The sequence below is a fragment of the Poecilia latipinna genome, unplaced genomic scaffold (assembly GCF_001443285.1).
Source record: "Poecilia latipinna isolate Pla-1442-1.1 unplaced genomic scaffold, P_latipinna-1.0 Scaffold1059, whole genome shotgun sequence".
In the NCBI taxonomy this organism is placed as follows: domain Eukaryota; kingdom Metazoa; phylum Chordata; class Actinopteri; order Cyprinodontiformes; family Poeciliidae; genus Poecilia; species Poecilia latipinna.
Genome location: NW_015113675.1, coordinates 166,329 through 183,452, shown reverse-complemented (window position 1 = coordinate 183,452; position 17,124 = coordinate 166,329). Strand labels below are relative to the sequence as shown.

Genomic DNA, 17,124 nt, shown 5'->3' with positions numbered 1-17,124 from the left:
CCATAAAATCAGAAAAATACCAGGCGCCCCAGTTACAATTATGGTCTTAAGAGGGTTAAGATATATCCATTCTTTATACAACTTCTTCTTTTCAGTTTGTGCTTTTACCATCATGACACCAAAAACTCATTCAACTATCAGGTGTTTATTAATATTTCCAGATTTTTTGTACAATGGGGTGATTAACATGATTATTAATATTAAAAAAATAATAAGCAATCAAAATCTAAGACCCTTCTCCTGGCACTGATTGGTTGTTACTGACAAAGTAGTGTATTTGTGCACATGACCACCGCATCATTGGCAGAATGCAGAGGTGCTCAATACTTTTTTCCATACTGTCACGAATAATCTTAACATATATGTAAAAACAATATTTTTTCATAAGTGTTATATACTGCAGCTTTAATACCACACCTCCATCTTCAAATAAGGAAGTTAGCTTAATGGTGAGCTACAGGCACACTGGGATCTGTTAGCAACCTGCCAGTGTGCTGTAGCGCATTATCTGCTTTGGCTAAAAATCATTTATTCAACTCCTTTTCATTGAGCAGACTGAACATTACCCTGAAGGCAGCAATGCGTGATTATCAATCTCTGGGTAACAATCAAATAACAGGGCTCTCTGCACCTGCACGGCTGTATCTCCATATGCCGCTCTTGTAACAGGTAACAGCCAAAGTAAGCATTGATCCTCACGACCAGCTCATGCAACGCCCAAGCTAAATCATGCACAAGATCCAGAAACAAGCCACAATGGTGGGTTTTGTGGAGCCGCCGGCTAAATGTGGTAAAGCCTAATTAGTGCTAGTATGTAACAGAGTCCACGGACTGTGTTCTGAGGGATGCCACGAGCACAAGCAGCGGTCCCTTATGTTATGCTAAGTAGAACTCCAGAGTATCATTATCATTCACAGTCTACTTGCCTGCAGACTCATTTATGCTTACATGTCACTTTGCTTCCATACAGTCTAATCAGCTGATTAACACACACAAATGCAGATCCACAGACACAATGAGCACTTTAAAGGTTACTGTCCCTATCACGAGGGCTCAAAGAAGATCACCCCGCCGCATGGGGTTATGCTTATTAAAATAAACAGGAAATGGAAATTAATAGTAATGCATTGCTTTCTATTCTTCTTTTTAGCAAAGGAAGATTGCTTGTGGCTTTTCATCAAAAAAAGGGACATAAGCCCAACTACAAGCCCCATTTCTCATTACATTAGAATCAATGCATTTGTATTGAGCCTCGTTTACTCTTACACCTCTAAATAAAATCCAGTGGAATGAGTTGCCTCAAGTGGCCATATTTTTTAAACAGAGTCCAACTGTGTTTAGTGTAATCACATTATAAACACTGTTGTTTTGTCGAGGTCTCAGAGGGTCACAATAGAAAACATGAGTAGGCAACCGAGGAGCACAACAGACAGACGCTTCGAAGATTCTGGGTTATAAATGGAGTTGTCAATTAATTTAATTTTTTTTTACCAGAATAATCACATGCTTACGCTGTAATTTATCATGATCGGTCTTTACGTTTAACTTTGTAAGCTTGAAATGTACATATGCACATTTTTATGAGGGGGGTGTAAAAGTGAGACTTTTAGACATCTCTGCTTATCTTTTCACTACCGTTTGCAACTCTGCGCTGTTGAACGCAGCACAACACCATGTAATGGGCTTGACACAGGGGAGGCAATGTCGCTCCCTCTTCGTTCATTACATGTGAAACTTTCGCAATGAGGCAACATTCACTTGACCTCATCCAGCCAAGCAACCAGCAAAATTTGTGCGTGTGAAATTTTAAGCTTAGACACATAGACATGTACATGCAGGCCAGCGATGCAACACAAGAAAGTTGAAAGATATTCAACTTTTGTTGTTGTCGCTGCTGTCACTATTGTGCCCCATGGGGTAGGTTCACTGCAAGTGATGAAAAACTTTCAACTATCCTATCGCTTTTCTTTGCTCCCAATGTGTTGTGCCCGTAAAGTCCTGCTGTGAACTACAGGTAACCCCCTGCTTGAGAGAGGCTTTGAGGTCAAAATAGATCATTCGCTTAATCTGCATTAAGTCATATTAGTGCGTCAAACAGATTAATTGCATGTGCTAATGTTAACAGCCCTGATTATAAAGCAATATCTCGTGCTCTGTACAAAGTCATGGACCCCGCAAACATAAAGACGCTCTCAAGCATTAGTGTTTCCACAAGCCATGTGGGGAACAACAAATGCAAATGTGGGTGGAAGTGCTAAATGAAACCAATATTGCACATTTTTAGCTTTTCAGGCCTTTTGCCATGCAAAGCACAATGTGAGATAGTAAACTTACACAATAAACACTACACCTAAAACCTGATGACAACATGTGGGGATGCTTTTTTTTTTCTTTTTTTTTTAAACAGGAAAGAAAAGATGGTCAGACACAATGAGAAGAGGCATGGAGACAGTACAAGGCAGTTCTAAAAACAGCTTTTAAGAGGCTGCAAAAAACAAAACTGGATGCTCATCTACCAGCAGGACATCAGCATGCGAGAGGGCTTGACAATGGATGTTTACAGACCCATTCCATCCATCCGTCCTTCCATTTTCTGTACACCTTTGTCCCTAGCAGGGTCAGGAGGGGTGCTGGTGCCCATCTCCAGCAAACATTTGTTTACAGACCCCCTCCATCCAATTTGATCCAATGGTTTTGCAAATAATATAATGCAAAAGCATTTTTCTATAAATTCATAAATGAAGTGAAAGGTACACGATTCACTGAGATTTATATTAGCAAACGCTTTTAAAAACCATTTCTACTTTTCCTTACACTTCACAATTATGTTCAAATTTGTATTGGTTTAGGATATAAACTCAGAATAAAAAAAATAAAAAAAACACATACACCTTTGTTTTTGTGAAGTAAAATGTGAACAAACTGAAAGGTTTGCTAATTTTGCAAACACCATATACCAGTCAAATAACTTTAAGGCAAAAAGTTGACTTTTTAAGCATTTTTTTGCAACAAAAAGCAAAAGTTCTTGTTACATTTTCAGCTCATATTGAAGCAGCACTACTAGAAATATTTAAATTATATAACAGGGTTCAAACACTTCCATTTGGATGCTATCAATTACCCTCTTTATTCCTCAATTCCATTCTTTTAAATATTAATATGATTCCGTAATGAGGTTGAGTGGTCGGAATCACTCACTGTCCCTCAAGGCAGCTACACAGTGGACGAGAGCACAGACCTCGCTTGATGAATAAAACCATCCCATTAAGCTACAATTCACCCCTCGCACATGGCTCTGTGGAAGTTTTGTCTTGCTCTTTGTCACAGGGAGCTAAATAAAAGGGACTCAAATTCAGTCTGCAGGTGCCTCTTCTAATAACTACATTCCTCACCTGGTGTCTTAAAGCTGCATGCTGCTAGGCTGGGTATAACAAATTACAATAGGTTTATGTGCGTGTGCATGGGCACATGTCATGTGATGGTGTGTGTGTGTTGTCCTTGCTGTCTGTGGTAATGGTTCTCAGCTGCATGGTATAATATGTAAAAAAAAAAAAAAAAAAAGAATGAAACAAACAATTATGCAAAGTATATCCTTTATTTCTTCTTTGATGAGCTTAATAAACAGTTTTTCATGGCCACAAATGAACTGCGTGATCAATTCTACGGGGTCACCAGTTTACAGGCAAAGGAGGACCTCTCAATTACTGCCTGATGAGGCCTGAAAAGAGACAGCACTTGCCGGAGTGCGCAGAATGAGAAATGAGACGCCTAAGATCACTGAAATTGTTACATTTCAAAAAGCAATTTTCTTAAATTGCTGAACAAGTTACTAAAATCAGACATGCAATTAGGATCTGATTTTGGAGAGAGGGAATTAAAGGGAGCAGCTCCACTCTCAGCTCTGTCTGGGGGTACGGGCGACCGTTGCTCATCTCCACGGCGCAGCGTTTATGCGCGGGACCCCGTATCATGCAACTCGCACGATCTAATTAGCTCTCAACAAATGGATGAACACTCGTTTTGAAATACAGCTATGTAAAAAAAAAAAAAAAAAAGGCAGGAGATAACTAGGGCTGCTGTTATTGTCGCTTTTATCGACAGCCGCCCCCCCACCACCCGTTTTTTGAAAATGAGAATCCGCCGGTCTGAATCATCACTACATAGACAGTCAGCTAATACGCTATGAAATGAACACCACTTTATCACAGGCGAGCAAATGAATCATGCAGCAAACAGAGCTTTTGACGAGAGCTCATATTATTTCACACATAATACTATAATACTAGCTGCTTGATGCTCCTTGTAACAGTGTATTAGGCACTGATCCCTTCTCGGAGCTGCACTGACCTTTCACTGAGCAACTTAATATAACATTCTTCAAACAAATTAAGCAACAGCAGATTTTGCTTCTTGCAAATTCAATAATCACAAGGAACATGTCCAAATAAAATGAGATTACATGCACAAACACACTGCATGAGGGGTATGCACACTTTGTCATACAGGCAGGCAAATTCATTCAGCGACACATGTGCACGCACACACACACACGCACGCACACACACACACACACGCATAAGCAGACACAAGAGGAAACCAGTGAACCGTGAAACATCTTCATCCATCTCTGTTCCCATGGCAACAAGTGAAATCATATTCCTTTTACAACTTTGTTCTCTGTTCAAAAATGTAACCATCTGCTAAAAACATATAGTCGCGCAGAAAAGTTATGTGATGAATATTTTAGAGGGCTTTGCTAGCGGCTACAGGCATTATGGTCCCTGGCCAACGTCTTCCTTCCAGGCAGAAAACAGCCACATCCTCCCCCCACTGTGGATGATGCTGAGGGGGACGTTTTATTCAGGAGAGTCCTGGCTGCTCACACTCCTTGTACCACTATGTTTTCTATAACAGGAACATAACATAACAGGACAGTAGATTTATAGCTTAGTTGTCTTTCTTTCCCTCCTTTTCGAGGAAAAATGGTTCATGCAGTTTCTGTTTTGTTTCAGGTTTTTATCTTGGCTTGCTTTTTTGTTGGCTCGCGTTTCAGATATTTTCCTGAAATGACCGATATAAAAAAAAACAAAAAGAAGCATTAATATGCACATCTCAAAGCAAAAGACTTTTCATATCCTTGCACAGTTCTGTAAAACAAAGTCACAGATTGCAAATACGGCAATATATGTGGTTGCAATCTTATTTAAAGAATAAAAACTGAAGAAATAATGACTTTTTTTATTATTTTAAAATAAGTAAAAATTTAAATGGCACCATGAAATGTAAAAAAAGTAGTTGTCCACTGTTTTGTTTGGTTTTAAGTTAATGTGTTCATAGTGAACTTTTTTTTTAAATACGTTAAATAATAAGGGCCTAATCATCAGTCCTAAAGATAATAAAATATTAAGTGTACTTAATGTTACTGTAGTAGCTAAAAATATGGTTAACACACGTTTCTTCTGAGAAGAAGAAACTGGAATACAGGACAAAATAACAAATGTCTGCCCTATAAGTATGTGCTCATATGGCAGATATTAAGAATTACCACAGAAGAAACTAAACACTACCTCAGACCTGATGTCATGATTTCACTTCTCAAGTATCACATCAAAATATTGCTACAGCGTTGCCTGGTTACCTGTCCACAAAGAATACAGGTCCATTTAGACTTCGGGTCGGAGAAGAAGTAATAATCCCTCTCATTTTTGTGTTAGTTTTCTTTAAATTTTGAGTTTAAATTTCTTCTCTCGTTTGGCTGTGTGGTACATAATGTGCTCCGGCCTGAGCCAACGATGGATGTACGTTACAGGGGCCAAAACAGACTTTGGTCTGGGAATCCAGCTGTGACTGAGATGATCAATTGCCAGACACTAAAGCACACAAAGCTGCTTAAACATATTTTAATACTAGCTAGTGTATCACAGAGCTCCCATGGTGACTTTAAGTGGGCATGTCACTATCCACTTAAAGTCTGCTGGCTGAAAGAAAAAAAAAGTTTTACACTTTTTCAAATTAGGCCAGCAAATATCTATGTCATTTCATTACTTTCATTTGCTGTTGGCAAGTGACTGAATGTTTGTGAAGCAGCCTGGCTACCTCAGTTGGATGAACAGACAAGCCAACCAGGTAATGCGTTTAGTTTACCTGGTTTGTTATCGTTATGGCTTTTAATGTGTCTCTATGAAACAAACTGGAGAAGCTGATTGCAGTGACAGAAAGCAAATCCTAACACATGATAAGTTTAAAATGTGTAATTAGGATCCAGCTGTTTTGTATTTCAGTTCATTCTGAAGGGCTCTTCTTCTTCCTACTGTTGGTTTTGTAAGATGAGGTATAAGCATAAAAAAAAAAAAAAAAAAAAAAAAAAAAACCTCCGCATCGAAACACATATGTAACGCTGGTCCACTTTGGGTTTGTATCTATAATCATAGCAATTTTTTTTTTTCCCCAAAAAAAGTCACCTCTTTGTGTTCCTTTTTAAATATAATCAAGTGAATTTACTGCAGCAAGAGCACAAAAAAAAAAAAAAAAGAAACCCTTCAGACAAAGCATGGGTCTGTGCTCATTTCCAGTCTGGAGCAGTGCCAAGAGCTTCTTCACAAGGGTTGAAACCCCATTGTGTAGCAGTGGGTTCACACTTAGTGCAATACATAACAGGTGGACAGATAAATGAAAAAGGAACAAGTGAACAGGTTTATTACCCACAACAGCATCCAATCCATAAAAGTCAGCATTAATAGCCACGCTGGTCATTTAATAATTTAGCCACAATGAGGCCAGTTTAGTACAGCTGAAGCACGCTGTTAGAAAGTTGCCCATTTTGTTTTAGCGATGCATCATACAACGGAGCTGCATTATTCACTCAGTGGTCCGTCTCCTTCGCCTGTCAAGATTAACATTTTACAAAGAGTTAATTATCCACGTAAATCTAGATTATAATGTAAGTACGAGTGTACCAACAGCAACAGTTTGCAAAGCATATGCAGGAAGTCTGAGGCGTTCTGCTGACCTTGTGTCGAACATTACTCTGGAGGGCTGAAACCCTTACGCACCAGATGGGGTGGGGCGACGCTAACCGTTTTCAGAAAGACGTGAGAGTCATGCTTAAGCAACTCTGTTCAACACCACAGCTAAAAAAAAAACAACTTCAGTCTGACTGACCACTTAGAGGAAGCTGCAGATTTCCAGGAGTGATACTTGCTGTGTAACAAATATTACCTTGAATGTATTTTTCTGTATTTCTGGAATGGGGGCACATCTTACAGAAAAGTGACTAACTGAAAAAGTTTGATACGGAGCCACTTGTTGAGATTGACTCATCAGCTCAAACTTACCATGCGTTGAAAAAAGTATTTGTACATATTAAAAAAAGAAGATCAATCAATTTGAATTGAGATTTTATGTAGTAGACTATCACATTATTTGTGCATAATTGTGCAATGAAATCAGCGTACCTACATGTTATTCACTAACCCTCCCTTAAAAAGCCTTAAAAAGTATCCTAACTAGTACAACTCTAAACGTGTAGCCGCATCTACCAAGGGATGATTTAAATCAAATATTTTTTTTCTTTTTTGGCTAGAAATATCCTAGCCAATGGCTAGAATGTCCTAGCCAAAACCCATACCGAAATCCAAATATGGATCTGTGTGCAACTTCGGTAGATGCTGCAGCTGTCACAGCAGTGAAACATGGTTATGCAAATGCTTTACCTGGGCTGGTCATTAGAAAGCAAATTTCACTTGGTAGATTTCACTTAAAATATTTTAGTTCACTTCACAATTATGCAGAACTTTGTGTTGGTCTACCGCATAAAGTCCCAAAGAAACACGAGTTAGCTCATATTTGCGATGTAACGAAATGAAAAAAAGCTCAGAGGTGTGAATGCTATTGCAGAACACTGCATATTGTAGAGAACAAAATAATTTGGGGATGTTCAACAGTTTAAAAGAGCCACATTAGTGACAGACAGCAGTGTTAAGACTGACATCTGCTGGGAGAGGAGAAACAGTAGCCACATGTACCTGAGGAGAGCCCTTCAATGACTCACACAAACATTGAAATTTCTTCCAATGAAAAATGGTTAACATACACACGTCCTTGCCATAAAGCCATTTAAAACTTACAGAAGTTATACACAACGGCATCTCTGGATTGGGGGACATTATAAGTTGTGGTGGGCACAGGATTTTTGGCTTAAACACAAACACTGCATCTATCCTCCCCTCATCGACTGCATCCTGAGGCTTAGAGAAAACTTAAAAGTAAATCTCACCCCTTCCCTCCCCCCCACCCCCCAGCTCTGGAGGGCGGAGGTGGTGGTAATGTTAGGGGTGGGGGAGAGAGGGGATAAATCATTTGGCACTTGAGGCCCCATGAGGAGACCAACTTTGCCTGTAAAATAATCACAAATACAAGCGAAAGTGTTCCATTTTGAACAGCATGCCTCCTAATGTAAAAGTGGCAGGTGGCATATTTCAAGTGGGCTTTGATTGATCCCCAGCTGTTTGTAAAATTGTCTGGCGTCACAGAATTCAGGTCAGAGCGATAAGCATTGTGGGCACTCCCTCTGCGAGTGCTGTTCACATGTTCGTGTTCATGTTTGGGCGTCTGTGTGGCACGACGAGCAGCCACGGCGACGGAGGAACCGGCTGCAAACCGGCTCTGTGGACAGAGGGAACCTCAAGAGCAAAAAATGATTCGTGCTTAAAGTTGCTAACCTAAACATGTCCTCATTGGTTTTAATTTGTCATTTCTGTTAGGAAGAAAAAGAAAAAACATTTTTAACTTTGTTGAAGTTAATCTACTTGTAAAAGCACGTTTTTTTGTTGTTGTTTTTTTGTTTTGTCTCGTTTTAGATACAGCCTCAGAAGGTGTTAAGGGACTTTTAAAAACTAAAACATAAGCAATCTTAGAAAAGCATTTTTAAATCTGTTATTTATTTATACATTTTTAATTTTTACTTATCTTGATTTTTTATTAAGACGTTATTTTGAAATGTTCTTTTATGTGTGTGTTTTTTTTTTTTGTATTATTATTATTATTTTTTTTCACATAAAGGGATTTTATCTATTTATTTATTTAAATTTATTCTCGCCAGTCCAGGAAATGTATTTTCCAACAAGCGAAAGAAAGGAGGACAAAAAAATACAACCACTAGAGCAGTTACACAGTTCTAATTGGACTCTTAATCTAGCAAAAGAGACATTCAATAGTGAATTAGTGATTTTTCTTGTTCTCCTTTCCAAGAGAAATATATGCAAATCTCAGTGACAAAGGACGCGGTTCTTTTCCCTCTGCGTGGCAGAGAAGCAGTGGCCAGCGTAAAGCCCCCCACATTCCAGTGAGGCCTCTTGGATCAAAACCCGTAATGAATACATGAGGATGTCCTTTGGTAAAAAAGATTTCTTTCTTCTACAAGCCAGAGTCTTGATCACGACTTTCACTGTGTTTTTTTTTTTTTGTTTTTTTTAAAGCCCCAACCAGGGTATGACTTTAGAGGAGTAGAAACAGACAACTCCAGCTCCTTTTTTTTCTGTTTAAAAAAAAAAAAAACAGGAAAGATGACAAGTCAACATGCTTGTCACGGAGGCTGACAGGTGTCTTGAGTTGAAAAGAAGGAAGTGTATATTTCTAGGAGGTACAAGATGCAAACTTTACATCCAAAACACTCCAATAATTTACCTTGTAAAGTTGACATTTGTTTTTCTCTCGCAGACGCTGCTGCAGCTATGGCTATTGATAAACATGCATTGCCTGATATTTAATGACACACCATCAAAACACTCTGTTGTAGGCATTTGAAATCCATCTATTTTCATTTTGAGGGTCTGCCTGGCACAGTCTAAATGTGGTTAACTACCAGAGGCAGAGTTAATCCTTTTATCTAGATCCCTGCTGCAGGGGATCCCAAACACACTCTGATTAAAAAAGGAAACGTGGGCAATGAACAGTTTAAGAATCATGGGCCCTAAACAGATAAAGGCGGAACATCTTGTTGCTATGGCAGTGCATATGGAATGACTGGCGACAATTCTCACCCCCCGTCTAATATATTCACATTATTTATGAAATATTTTATAAGTAGCATTGCAAATGCTAAATATAAATCCAAGGAGATGCTTGGCGCCTTTTTTCCTGCTGGAGTTTGGGGAATGCCAGAGCCTGGGTTAGACAGTTTGTGGAAATGCTGGGTTTTACGCCACGGTTTTCCTATTCCTGGATACAAACGAGCAAAACAAACAAAAATATGAAAGTAATAGAAGTTGATTTACTCAATCCAAATGAAGGTATTAATACCAGCAATTTTAAAAAAGTCCAAAAAAATGCTGATATGTATATTAATTGGGCTAAGAAAAAAAAATAACACATTGTACTTTTAACATTTCAATATCTTTTGCTCGGTTGATGACAACAATACTACATGAAGAAAAAAAAAGAATCTATATTCAACACAATAAGGAATTAAAATAAAAATGTAAATCAACCATTATCTTTCAAAAGTAAGAGAAAATTATTCCACCTTAAAATATGCTTAAAGATACACCAAGAACAGGACATGTCCCCACCTTCCCTTGCTATACGGGAGAGCAGGACAACAGCACTGCTATTTCTCCTGTCAATACTCTCCCAGCATCCATTTTCACCTGGCTGACACCTTTTACTGGTCAAGGGATGAATAAATCACACTTAGTGTACTCCCCTGGTAGCTTGACTAAAAAAAGGATATCAACATGAAGGAGGACTGCAGCGTTTCGCTGTCATCGCCGCCCCTGAGGTGCCCTGAAAAATTACCACCGATAAAATATCATTTTTCAAAAAGCCCTTATTGCTCTTTTAATCTATCCGCCACAATGGATGGCTTCTGGGATGTGTTTCTTTTCATCTGAACACAAACAATCTTTCAAAGGGCTTAATAACAGTTACACAAATGAGAGTCATTAATTACCTGCTAATGGAATAATAGATGCGCCATCGAGGGTGCAGCCATTCCACAAGAAAGGTGTGGGGCTTGAAAAAAATACATAAAAATAATAATAATTATCTGGGACTCCACATGTCTTTCAGCTTCATTAGTGCTCCAGCACCAGCACCTTCATGCAAATACATGCACAAAAATATGCTGATCATATTCTCTCTGATTCTGGTTATCTGTTTACATAATGATAGGAAAATTCGCAAGAGGGAATCACTACAGCTGCACAAAAAAAAAAAAGCCAAGGTAAAGGAAAAATGCAAAAAATAATAATAATAAAAAAAAGGGGGCACACTCCGAATCTTATTTCTAAGTAATGTTTCAGGCTTGTTTTTGTGTTTTCTCCATATTAATTTATTTTGTTCAAAAACTTGCCACAGCATGTAATTGCCTCTTAAATGCATTCCAAGCATTAATCTAAATAAATTACTGCACTTGAGCTGGGGAAAAAAATAAAAAATAGGAAAAAAAAAAAAGAGGGAATTTTTTTCTTTTTTTTTTTTCACAAGAGCAACAAATTCTGCGACCATGGGCAAAAGACTTCCTCTCCCCCTTTCATTATCAAATCAGATTTGACTGATGTGACACAGTCGCGGTGGAAAATCTCATTCGTCTTCCAGCAGGTTCGAAAAAACTAACACGCGGTTATTTTTCACCCTAATCTTACTGATAAAACTAACAAATAGAGATGGATTTAGTGGGGGGGAGAAAAGAAGTAGTTAATGAATGATGAATTAGAGGCGAGAGGAAACATCATAAATTCTGACAAGGCGCTGTTGTCTGCTGGATGATAAACAGCACCGCTGGATGGAATCTGTCTCTCTGTGTGTATCTCTCAGACGCCGGCTGCCACTTTATCTCCTCCATCGTGCTAGATTACACCTCCAGGGTTCAGGTGGGAATCAATCATTGCTATTATTACCTGAATGCACGAGATGCATCTATCACTACTAAGGTTACCATAACCTCAATATTAACAGAGGAAAAGCCCCCTCTAATAAACAGCAGAAAGGATGGGCTGGCTGGTGGGATTTCATCTTCCTTTCACTTTTAATAAGGCACTCAGAGGAATAAAGATTACAGGCCATATTTAGCATGCAGAACAAATCAGGCTCTTCCAGGCTCTTCCTCTCCTCCACTTCTCATTCTGGTTAGTCATTAAGACTGAGGAGAAAGAGAAAGGGGGGAGGCGGCGGGGGTTGTTCTAGCACTGGAGAGGCGTTCCCTGATTCAACTGTCTTTATGGTCTAGAACGGCCTGCAGCTGCCGTTAATAAGATTCTTTCGAGGCCCGAAAACTTCAGTTAGCGGCGAGTCGGACCACTGACTCTCTCTCTCTCGGGTCGAAGGCGTACGACCAGCCAGCGGATCCGGCCGAGGCAGAGCGGGAAGAAGTCCCGGGGACACAGCGCACCCCCGTTAATGTTCATCCGCTCTTATAAGCCACCATTACACAATGATGTCTCTGTAAAACAAGATGCAGAAAGAAAGTGAGCATCGGAGCAAAAGAAACGCTAAGCTTCTTTTTGAGGATTAATGGAATTTAGTCAAGTAGCAGTCTGCGAGTGCATCAGAGCAGCTAACGCGGGGTCACGGCACTGCCGAGTGTTTTCACGCACGCCCCGCTGACATGAATCATTCATTGCCATTCAAATGAATATCATCAGCTGAATGAAATATCATTAAGCACAGCTAAAGTTGTCCCATAATAATATACCTCCAATTAAACTATGATCAGAGCGTCAGGCCTGATAATAGATTCATACCAATTAAGTTAGAAATATATTCAAAGGACTTTTCACTTTGAAACCGGTCTTGTTATTCCTCTTGACATTCAACAACACGACTCATTACAGTGGCTCCAAAACTGGAAATGGAGAGACCATGTAAATATTTAAAACCCTCACAAATATATAAATATTCATTCCAGAATGATTTGATGCACTAAATAAATAATCCAGTGTTAAAAAAAAAACACCCTAAATAAAACTTAAAAAAAAAAAAAAAAAAAAAGGATCTGGGGAAATGAAGATGAGATGAATCAGAGGGGAGGATTCTGGCAAGAAATGAGCGAGGGGAAAATGTCAGCTATCACTCCACCCCTCTTGAATACCTAATGGCAGCCATGCAAATGACGTGGGCTAATTAAAGCCCGGCAGTCAATTAAAGAAGTTTTAGCTTAAACTTTGAGAAGGGTGCTAAAATTGAGTGCCTTCTATTTTTCGTTCTTAGATTTTCTTTTGCAAGGTTTTGGAGAAAGTATGACTGCAAGAAGAGTGAAACAAATATATAAATGATAATAAAAAAAAACTTAACTGGCTCTAATCAATAATCAGTCTGAGATCATAATAAGCCAAATTGTTTTATTGATTTATTCTGACCAGTGATCAAGGATCTTTTTTTTTTGTTTGTTTGTTTTGTGTTTCTTGGAAGGCTTTGCTGATGGACATTTTAAATTCAGTGAAAATAAGATGAAGTCAGTTGAACAAGTATTAGTTCAAACTTTAGAAAGTGCTGATATTCAGCACCCTTATTTTTATGTTGCAGAAAGACATAATATATATATATATATATATATATATATATATATATATATATATATATATATATATATATATATATATATATATATATATATAAACAAGTTAGTCAATTTCGATAGATTCACTGATGACTTGCACAGAAATTAAACTGGTCATTTTTTCTTAATTGTGATGAGTGATCAACTGGTCAAACAGTTTTTCTTTCTTATCATGATGTATAAAAGCCAAAGAACTCTCAAAATGTTCATTCTGTACATGCATGAACCAACGTCATGCACACTGATGCTTTTCTTTTTAGTTTTGTAAATTCAGCTCTGCAAGCTTTATTTTAAACTGTGATCAAGGTGTTGAAATTAAGCATCCTCTGATCTTATTTTTGTTATTTCATTTGAAAGGTGAAGAAGGATGTGCAGAAAGCAACTATAAAAGAACATTCTAATTAAACTAAACTAATTTCTCCACCAAAAAGCTGCAAGAGATTTCTTTTTATTTTTGATAGTCCTTACCAAAGTAGAAAATGGACTCAGTCACAAAGTAAGCAGATAAGACCGAAAAGAAAACAAAAGCATAAATTTGTATTTGCACGAATCAGTTCCTCTCTTGTACTTGCAATTAAATAATTGTGAATTCCTTCAAAAAACTCTGCTAACGAGTTAAATATGGAGAAATACTACTGCAAGGGTTGTTTTTTTTATATATATATATATATATTTTTAATATCACATTGTCTGTTCTGTGAAGTCACTGCTTGTGAAAAAATACTGCTTTAGCCCAAACACTGACCTCCACTGATAGATGTTTGGTCCTACAGGTCTCTGTTCTCTCTCCACAGCGGCGAGGACGTAATCTGAGGTGTTGGCTGGCCTACTCTGCGTCCAATTTGACTGCCTCTTCCAGCCTTCCGGCTCTCCGGAGAGCTGGGCCCTTTATGCAGCCGGCGCCTGTCCTATCACACACTGAGCTGCAGGAACAGTGCTTTTGTGATGGCTGTGATTAGTCTTTTGTGTTCCCAGGTAGAATTAAGATGAAATTCTACAGGCAGTCATTGTGTTCCTATCTTCAGGACATTAAAAAAAAAATATGTTGGGTTTTGAAGAGGTGAAATGAAGCCCGCGGGGCCCTCACAAAGCGCGATCTGTGGGGAAATACACGGTGGAAACACAATGGGAACAATCTTGTCCTTCAGTTTCCCTTTTGTGCTCCGCTGAACCTCGAGTCAGAGCTGCCCATTTACTGTAGCTTCTTTTTTAACAGAGTCGTATTGTTTCACTTGAGTCTGCCTTCCCCTCTTTTACTTGCATCTGAGAAAGACTCAGAAGCTGATGAGATGACAGTCGTGACTTTGCCAGAGTCTAAGAGACCCTCAGGGTTTATTACCCACATTCCACCAAGTGTTGGGTATGCAAATAAAGTTTGGGATGCCGGCTTTCAGATGTGATAATTACGGGTTTATTTGTAAGCTGTCACTTCCCTTAATGCTCAGGGACATCAGAATAAGTTCAAATGTAGCCATCAGAGAGGATCACATTTGTTGGTGCAGCACAGATTCAAAGAGCAAGTGATTCTCATGACGCCAAAGGTCTGTCAATAACCACTCATTTAGACAGCAGTGTGCTTTGGAGATCTGCGCTGCATGCAGTCTCGCTCAAGATGTCTGCAAGAAAATATTTACATTTTCTCATTTGCTTAGATATTCAAACATCAAGGCATTTTTTTTTCTATCAGAGGGTAACACAAAACAAACAGAAAACAGATTTCTATTGCCATCTTATCCCATGAAACAGAATGCAGCTCTGTTTAGAGGTGTCATGTACAGTTTGTATGCCCTAATTAAACTTTGTGTTAGTATTATGGTGAATACTAACAGTTTGATGATGTTCTAATTTGATTTATATGTGTCAAAATGGAACAGTCATTTTTGCAAATCTAATTCTGTGTGAGCACAAATTAATTGTGGTGTTCCTCAAGGCTTTTTTCCCTCCAATTTAATATGTTTAATGCTCCCATTTTTCTTAGATTATGGAATAGTCTAACACTTTTACAAACAACTATGAATTTATGTGTCATTGTATAACCACAGTTCATTATAGTCTATCTGTAGCAGTAGTAGATGCCATTGACTGAATGAATGAATCACAATGTCCTCCAGTATACAGGAGAAAAGACATTAGTAATTGGGGGTTTTCCTTTAAAAATATAACAGAAAAACTTGGAAATGCTTAGGCTAGATTATTTCTATGAAGTCTTACATAGTCTTGGCAGTACAATATGAGACAAATACAAAAAATAAAGCTCCTCTCTCTGATGTTTGTTGTCATACTGTCATTTGCAGAAAATACTTTGCTCCCAGCCAGAAACAACCAATCAGAACCAGGACGAATGTTTCAGCACTGTCAATCGTGCTTGTGTACGCGCTGCACATACCCTTGAATACTTTTATTACTTCATTTCTGTCATCAATTTGTACATTAAAGGTTTTTAAATGTTTTGTTTTAATTTATTTACTTTTGTGAAAGTTTTAACTGAAAACAACAACAATAAAAAGCTTTTCATAATTAGAAGTGGTCTGGATCTAGTTGTTTGGTGTCCTGAATAAACACGGTTACTCTTTAACAGCTGTAGGTTAGATCAGCCAGTCTCTCAAGAGGATAACATGACTAAACGGTCAGAGAAAGACGTTGGAGAATGTCAACATAGTGCTCCACAAGAGACTGCACATCTATTGTCTTGTGTGAAGTGGTGCCTAATGGGGTAGGAGAGAGGATGAGGGCTTCCAGCATCAGTTTTAGCAGCAGAGAGGCTGGGCAGAGCTCTACCTGACAAACAGGACCGCTGTCAGGGCTGCATCACATCACAGAATCTCCCTGATGGAAGGAAATAGCTGGGCTTGGAGAGCACTATCTCGCTTGAAGCTCAATTCTCAAAGAGTGCTGTGTCGGTCTCTCGGAGAGAGTTCTCGGTCATTGTATAAGTGCACATTAAGGTCTGATAAAAACGATGGAATCTAGCCATCCATCTTGATTTGCCAGTGCTATTGAGCTGGGAGTCTGAGTACTGAACACTTGGCACTCAGTGGAAGAATGCTGGAAATGTTGAAAAATATACATGGAAGAGCCTACATTTGGTCTACAAAATTCACAAGTCAACTACAAAAACAAACTTTTTGGAGAAGTTCATACTCATTCATGTTATGTCATAAAAATGAAAGTGAGGGTGAAAAACAACTTGTGTTTCTTTGTTTTCAAAGAACTCAAAAGCGAGTTGCTCATCACCAGTTACTCCAAACTTTCATGCTTTCTAGAGATGCGCCATGGACCTTTGAACAAGTAGTTTGAGACTGCTGATATCTACATGAAACATTATGCGATTAATTTTTGCAACTTATGTACATGGTTTGTTGCTACAACATAAACATTTTAAAATAGCTGTTTACTGCAGAAAAAAATAACATATGTTATATTTTTTTTATTCCAAATGATTCAGCCTAGACTTGCATAAAAAACATTGATTTAGTTTTTTTGTTTGTTTTTTTTTTTTTTTTTTTTTTTTTAAAGCTCCCCCCCTCATTGAAAAATTTTTTTTTCCCCCAAAAAATTTTTTTTGGGCC

General features: G+C 38.4%; 1 long non-coding RNA gene across 1 annotated transcript in view; it reads right to left on the bottom strand.

Moving 5' to 3' along the window:
- The window catches only part of LOC106959241 (uncharacterized), a 22,159-nt gene extending 12,592 nt beyond the window's left edge, over window positions 1-9,567 (bottom strand). The window contains exons 1-2 of the long non-coding RNA XR_001427304.1: window positions 9,557-9,567; window positions 3,824-3,829 (exon numbers count right to left, since the gene is read on the bottom strand). This is a non-coding gene — a long non-coding RNA (uncharacterized LOC106959241). The remainder of the gene's footprint in view (window positions 1-3,823; window positions 3,830-9,556) is intronic.
- Window positions 9,568-17,124: the final 7,557 nt, after the last annotated feature.